Consider the following 8436-nt stretch of genomic DNA (forward strand, 5'->3'; position numbering starts at 1 on the left):
GAGGGAAGGAAGGAAGGAAGGAAGGAAGGAAGGAAGGAAGGAAGGAAGGAAGGAAGGAAGGAAGGAAGGAAGGAAGGAAGGAAGGAAGGGAAAGAAGGAAGGAAGGATAATATATCTGTAGAAATAACCTGTTAAATGATTGAACAAAGGGGAAAAGGGGAAAGGGTATTACATTTCCAGGGGAGGTGGATTACTGTAGTTTCTCCAAGTAGAAACCTGACAGGTGACTGACCCTAAAGAGATGCTTCCATTTATTTTGGTTAAATAGTGCTAAGTATGCATGATGTAGCACCTGAACACCTAGCCTAGAACACATGTGGATAACAATACTTGCTGTGATTTGGTGTCTACTTCATGCCTAGTGTCATACTAAGTGCTTCGTAAAATATAAATCTCAAAATATTTCTACTGTTTGAGATCTTAGGTCAGCAATGAGAATAGAGGGAGGATGATATTCAGATGTCAAGCCTTATATCTATAATGTGGTTGCTGCCAAGTTAAAGCTCCTTCTATTTCAGCTTTTTCTCTCACAGTCTTTTCTACTGTCCTTTGTTACTGAGTGTTCTTCTATACTGTAATCCCCCAAAACACATCATCTGAACACTGATGAGAGTCCTTGGTTCAACTGCAGATAGCACAGTTGATAATTCATTTAAGTTCTCAGTGTAAAATAACAATTTTACACTCCATTTTCCTCCTTTTTATCAATGCCTGAAACAGGCTGGCCTTCAAGTGACAGTGACGCAATATGGGGGCTCCCACCCATGGGAACCACCCGGAGCGCTGGAGTAAAAGTCCCTGGCAATTTCCAACTGATGGAAAAACTCAAAGACCAGAAAGGAGTAGGATATGGCACTGTTAGCTGAGGTCCAGTAGATGATGAAGACATAACACTTACAAGATGGCTATAAATGTCAATGTCTGAAATTTACAGTGCCTTTTATAAAAAAAATTAGCCTGCTTATGTTAAAAAGCTTGCCAATGTTATATCTTTTTTTTTTTTACCAGTTTCAGTTTATATACTTGAACCTCCTCTCATGCTGTTTTATTCCTCTAAATGACAATTTATGAAAACTGAATACACATCCTTAAAATAGAAAGTGAAGCTGTAGACTCAGAAGCAGCCCCCATTGTGAGACTTGTAAAAAAGTGAATAGGAATGGAGCTAATTGTTCTAATTGAGTTGTGGACCCTAGAGCCAAATAGTGCTAGCAAAAGGACAGAATTCACATAGCTTCAAAGTTGTCCTGCAAGAGCTTTGGTGCCTAATGACATCTAAAGAAAACATAAAACTGGCTCAGATGCCTGAAGGACAATGTTCCAGCAATTAATCAAAAACAAAAGCCACAGGCCCTTCCCCTTCCCCTTTACTCCATTTAAGCAAGCTTCATTTTCCACCGTAGTAGATTTTCTAGATACATCCTTAGACCTCAAAGTGCTGGAAAGGAAGCTTCTATTCAAAGGATATTTATATTAAGATACCATAAATGATATTAATTTTTTGTCCATTTGAAATATGTAAGGTGTGTTGTAACAAATTATCCTGTCAAGTGTAACCAACTGTCCATACAGTTGAGCTTCTGGGATCAAGAAAGTATATTTAAATTGATTCCCATCATTACTAGTGGGGCATATCTAATTCAACTGTAAAAAGACACATCACACAATCACCTTGTTGCTGATGACAAGGCCTGGGGTCCCGGCCTTCTCCCCCTATTCCTCTGCCTGCTTCCCACCCTACCTGCAACAGCCCTCTAGCCTGGGGGCGCTTGTTAGAGTAGATAGGAAAGTTGCAAGTTTGCAGCCTGCGGTATTACTGCTTGATGTGTGGAGCACTTTGTGTGTACCCTTGGTTTCTTTCTTTAGGTCTTAAATGACGGCAGAAGCACAGATTATACCACCTCTGCTCCCCTCTGAGACTGGTTTTTGGTGAGGAATTTAGGACTTTTCCTACATCTTTTCTCCCCCACCTTTATGGAGACGTGCTGCTTTCTCCTCGCTCTTCCTCAATTCCTTTTTTGCACTGTCACTACCCAACACTTTCCATTTCACTTCCGTGCTTTGGTTAGAAGTCATCAGGTGAGGTTGGAAAGAGTCTGTGACCTCCTTCTTTTTGTTTTAAAACTACATTTATTCACTCTTCCCCAACCTGGGAAATGAATATTAGGTTCTCAGCCCTGTCACCCTTTGCTGTCATAATCAGCTGATATAATTTTTAGCTCAAGTTTTGATAAGGTAAAAAGAACAGTCAACCAGGGTTACTCAGACCTGCCAGCTCTGAGAGTCCTTGGCGGTTAAACCTGGAGAAAGGCCACATGAAGACACTTGTAAGCACACATGATCTCTCCAAATTGCTTTCTTTTCCTGGCATTGCTTTTGCTTTTAAAAATTGAAGAAGTTTTAAGCAGAGCTCTCATTTGGTTGTCCTTGCAATCTATTGGGGTCTAGTTTGGAATCTGAAAACTGGAACAAAAAAACCTTGAATTCAGTGCATATTTGGTTTCGGTGCTGCTGCTTTTCAAGATTCTCAGCAGGGATTGAGGAAGAATTCAGTGTACACAGCAGACGTCTGAAATTGACGGGCTTGACTTCCTGGCAAATTGCTGCATTTTTCCACTTTCTGTTCAGGACTCCTAACTGCTGAGATGTTGATGCATACCAAAATAAAAGCAATTTATTGTGCGAAATAAAATAAGTAAATAAATGAAACAGAGTGACGGTGTTGATTCACATGCCTAAAACCTTTATTTATTTATTTATTTATTTATTTATTTATTTATTTATTTTTCCTGCTGGAGACCCACATCAATAACATTTCCAAAACTCAACCTGTGTCTTTAATTTAAATTTAAAAAGCTAGAAAATAAACTTTGTCTGACCCACTTGTATTACAAATGGCTTCAGCAAGAAGTGACATCAGCAAGACGGTAAAGTAGGAAGCCCTGGAACCTCCTTGTCTCCAGACAGGGAGGAATTTATGGTCAAATTCATTTTTTTGAGAAATCAGAAATTAATTGAAAGGCTCTTGTGCCCTGGAAAAATATAATACCAGAATCACTGAAGCCCATAAGGCGATTGAAGACACCCTCTTGCCAGAGACTCTGCCCCCAGCACAGAGTTACACAATCAGGAAGAGCCCCTCAAGTTCCCAGATTCACCCAGGAAAGGGGGTATTGGTCCTTATGTCTAGAATCCCAACTCTTCCATGGGGACTACTCAGAGAATTGGCTTCTGTCTTGCCAGTCTTGGAGCTCTGATAGGTCTGGACCTGTCTACCTGCCCAGGGCAGAAGGGGGAAGATGGTTTGATCTACTAGATGCAATTGATCCTCCCTCCTGCTCATCACAGAGTGAGCAGATGAAAAATTCTAGCTCTCAGCTTCCCCTTATAGAAGGAAAGAGTTTATCCATGTATTTAGTGCATCAGCTTCTCTGGGCCTTTTTAAAAACAACTAGTATCTATCTCACCGACCTTAAAGCTGTAACATATGAAAGGTCTGCTGAGTTCAACATGGTCTAGCCCACCTGGGGGAGAATGGAGATGGAAGCTCAGCCTTTAGACACCATAGCCCTCCCTCATCCCCACCTGCCAGCTCACTGTGAACAGATGAAAACTATAGCTGCCTGCTTCTCTCTAGGGGAGGGAAAGAGTAGAGGTCCCCAGAATTTCTGGCCAGGCTGAGTGTTGGCAGGGGCAAGGGGGCTCACCTCCTACACATGGCCAGTCTGTGAAGAATAGAAGTAGTTGCTTTATCTAATGTACAAACAATACCACAAAGAGTAAAAAAATCAAGGATCAGGCAAAGTGTTTCAAAGTAACAGGATAAATCTCAAGAAAACAACTCTAATGAAATGGAGCTATATGATTTACCTGGCAGAGAATTAAAAATAATTCTCATAAAGATGTTCACCAAGGACAACAGAACAATTCATGGACAAGGAAGAATTTTAACGAAGACATAGAACATATAAAATGTACCAAATGAAAATCATGTGACAGAAGGACAAAATAACTAAACTGAAAATATCACTAGAGGAGTGCAACAGCTCACTGATAGAGCAGAAGAAAGGATCAGTGAACTCAAGGATAGGTCACTGGAAATAATTCAGTTAGAGGAGTGAAAGGAAAAAAGAATATAAAAGAGTGAAGAAAGCTTAAAAATTTATGAGACCCATCAAACAGCTGAATATACACATATTGGAAATCCAAGAAAAGAAAGAGAAAGAACAAGAAAGTTTATTCAGAGAAATAATAACTGAAAGTTTCCCAAATCTGAGGAAGAAAACATACATCTATTCTAAGACGTTCAAAGGATGTCATATAAGATAAAGCCAAAGAAATCCATACCAAGACACATTATAATCATGTTGTCAAGTGTCAAAAACAGAGAATTTTGAAAGCACGAGAAAATTGTAACTTGTTTCATTTAAGGGAACCCCATCAGTAGATTTTTATACAGTAAAACTGCAGTCCAGAAGAGAATAGGATGATATATTCAAAGTACTAAAAGAGAAAAATGCCAACCAAAAATATTCCACTTGGTGAAACTGTCCTTCAAAAATAAGAAGAGATAAAGAGTATTCCAGTTTAAAACTGAAGACGTTTTTCATCGCTAGACCTGACTTACAAGAACTGCTAAAGGGAATTCTTTAAATTGAAACAAAAGGACATTAACAGCAACACAATAACATACCAAAAGCACAGGTAACAAAAACAAAAACAAAAAAAAACTAGAACTAAATCAAACTATAACCTTCTGTATGGCAAAGGGAAAATGTATATGATTTAGTCTTGGCAAATGGTATGTTCCTAAGATTTACCTATTTCTTATGAAATAAAAATGATTGAATAGACCTGTAACCAATATGAAGATTTAATCAGTAATCAAAAACCTCCCAAGAAATAAAAGCCCAGGAAATGATGTATTCACTGCTAAATTCCACCAAACATTTTAAGAATTAATGCCAGGCCGGGCGCGGTGGCTCAAGCCTGTAATCCCAGCACTTTGGGAGGCCGAGACGGGCGGATCACAAGGTCAGGAGATCGAGACCATCCTGGCTAACATGGTGAAACCCCGTCTCTACTAAAAATACAAAAAAACTAGCCGGGCGAGGTGGTGGGCGCCTGTAGTCCCAGCTACTCGGGAGGCTGAGGCAGGAGAATGGCGTAAACCCGGGAGGCGGAGCTTGCAGTGAGCTGAGATCCGGCCACTGCACTCCAGCCTGGGGGACAGAGCGAGACTCCGTCTCAAAAAAAAAAAAAAAAAAAAAAAAAAAAAAAAAAAGAATTAATGCCAATCCTAAACCTCTTCAAAAAGTCAAAGAGGAGGGATCACACCCAAACTCCTTTTTATGAGGCCAGCATTACCCTGATACCAAAGTCAGATTAAAAACACCATGAAAAAAGAAAACTACAAGCCAATATCTAGAATGAATATGAATGCAAAAATTCTCAAAAAAATACAAGCAAACTGAACTCCAACAGCACATTAAAAGGATCATACACAATGACCAAAGGGAATTTGTCCCTGGGATACAAGGATGGTTAGCCATATAAAGGGCAACTGATGTGATTTAACCACATTAGCAGGATAAAAGCTAATCACATGATCATCCGCTTTTCAGATGCATAAAAAGTGTTTGACAAAATGTATTGCCCTTTCATTATAAGACCTCTCAAGAAACTAGAAATAGATGGAATATATCTCAGCACAATAAGGCCATTTATGAAAAGCCCACAGCTAAAATCATACTCAATGGTGCAAAACTACAAGCTTTTCCTTTAAAATCAGAAGCAAAGTAAGGATGTCCACTCTCTCAACTTGTATTCAATGTAGTGCTAAAAGTTTACCCAGATCAATTAGCCAAGAAAAATAAAAACCATGCAAATCAGAATGGAATAAATTAAATTTTCTGTGTTTGCCAACAATGTGATCTTTTATATAGAAAACCCAGAAGACTACACACACACACACTGTTTGAACTAACAAATTCAGTAAAGTTGAAGGATAAAAATTCAACACACAAAAATTAGTTGTGTTTCTATATGCTGACCACTATCTAAAAAGAAAATTAGAAAAACTAACCTATTAATGATAGCACTAAAAAATAAAATACCTAGAAATAATCTTAGCTAAGGAGGTGAAAATTTTATATAACAAAAACTACAAAACGTTGATAATAGAAATTAAACGAGACACACAGAAATGAAAAGACAGCTCATGTTCATACATTAGAAGAATTAATATTTTTAAAATGTCCATACCACTGGAAGTAATCTGCATATCCAATGTAATTCCTGCCAAAATTGCCATGGATTTTTTTTTTAAAGTAGACAAAACACTTCTAAAATTTGTATGTAATCACACGAGACAATGAATAACCAAGGCATTTTGACAAAGAGGAAAGCTTGAAGTGTCACACTTTCTGATTTCAAAGTATATTACAAAGCTCTAATAATCAAAACAGCATGACACTGACATAGACATATGAATCAATGGCCCGGAATACAGAAGTCAGAAGTAAATCCATGTATATAAGGCCAACTGATCTTTGACAGTGGTGAAATGCATACACAATGGGGAAAGGATAGTCTCTTCAATAAATGGTATTGGGAAAAGTGGATATCAACATGAAAAAGAAGAAAATTGAACCTTTATCTTACACCATACAGAAAAATCAACTCAAAATTGATTGAAGACTTAAACGTAAGATTCAAAACAATAAAACACCTAGAAGAAAGCATAGGAGAAGATTTTCATGACATTGGTCTTGGCAATGGTTTCATGGATTTTTTTGACACCAGAAGCTCAGGCAACAAAATTAAAAAATAAAAAGTAGGACTAAATCAAACTATAACCCTCTGCATGGCAAAGGAAAAATTCAGTGGAGTGAAAAGCCAACCTAAGAAATGAGAGAAAATATTTTCAAGGAACGTATTTGATGAGGCTTTAATCTCTAAAACATACAAGGAAATCCTCTAAAAATAGAAAAAAAATGACTAATAACTAATATGATAATGGGTTAAGAACTTAAACAGACATTTATTTAGAGAAAACATGCAAATGGGCAGCAAATAGGTGAACAAAAATGTTCAATATCACTAATTATCAGGGAAATGCAAATAAAAACCAAAATCAAATATTGCCTCACATCTGTAAATTTAGCTTTCATTAAAAAAAAAGAAAAAAAAAGACAACTAGTGTTGGTGAGGATGTGGAGAAATTGAAATCTTTGCACAAGGTTGGAAGGCAAAATAGTGCAGCTGCTATGGAAAATAATATAGACATTCCTCGAAAAATTAAAAACAGGACCTACTTATCCAGATATTCTACTTTCAGGTATTTATTCAAGAAAATTGAAATCAGGATTCCAAAGAAATATTAGCACTCTTATGTTCATTGCAGTACTATATATAATACAACAGCCAATATATGGAAACAACTTAAATGTCCATCGACAGATAAATAGATAAAGAAAAGCTGGTATACATATGCTATAGAATACTACTCAGCCCTAAAAATAAGGAAATTCTGCAATACGTGACAATATGGATGAACCTTGAGAATATTAGGCTAAGTGAAATAAGCTAGTCATAGGAAGACAAATACCACATGATTCTACTTACATGAGGTATCTAAAAAAGGCAAATTCACAGAATCAAAGAACAAAATAATGACTTCCTAGGGTTGAAGGGAGGAGGAAATGGGGAGCTACTAACCAATGGGCATAAACTTTCAGTCAACCAAGATGAATGAGCTCTAAAGATCTGCTGTAAAACACTGTACCAAGAGTCAACAATAATGTATTTTATACTTATAAATTTCGTTAAGAAGGAAAATGTAATGTTAAGTGTTCTTACCACAATAAAACACAATTTTAAAAATGGCTCCAGCAGCACAGAGATCTGTCTGGCCACTCTCAGCAGTCTGCTCCAGCTCTGAAATTCACTTAGACTATGAGGACAGTTTTATCCCACAGAGCACAGGTAAAGTACATCCATTATTAAACTCTACAATTTATTTATGTAAAATTACACCTGTCTCCACAGATTGCCTTTTCCTTGGCTTTCCAATATCTGATTTGAAAGGTATAACATGCTTTTACAGGGCAAAGTGCCTTTTTAAATTTATCAAAAGTGAATTTTAGTGGTTTGGCTGACAAGAACTTACTCAACAGAGAACGGCAATAGGACAAGAGTAACTAAGCTAGCAGGACTTAAAGCAATAATAGCAATAACGTTCCAATTTTATGGTTAAAATAGAGGGTTTACTAATATTTGGGTTCTATCACTTAATGGTTTATATTGTTTGTTTTCTTTCCATGGGTCTATAATTTTATATAAAGATCTCTATAGGGAGAATGTAATACCCAGGAAAAAGGAATTAATAAAAATCTTAAATGATTCCATTATTTTCTAGAGAAAAATAATTCATTA

Source organism: Macaca nemestrina, chromosome 11 (assembly GCF_043159975.1).
Source record: "Macaca nemestrina isolate mMacNem1 chromosome 11, mMacNem.hap1, whole genome shotgun sequence".
NCBI lineage: Eukaryota > Metazoa > Chordata > Mammalia > Primates > Cercopithecidae > Macaca > Macaca nemestrina.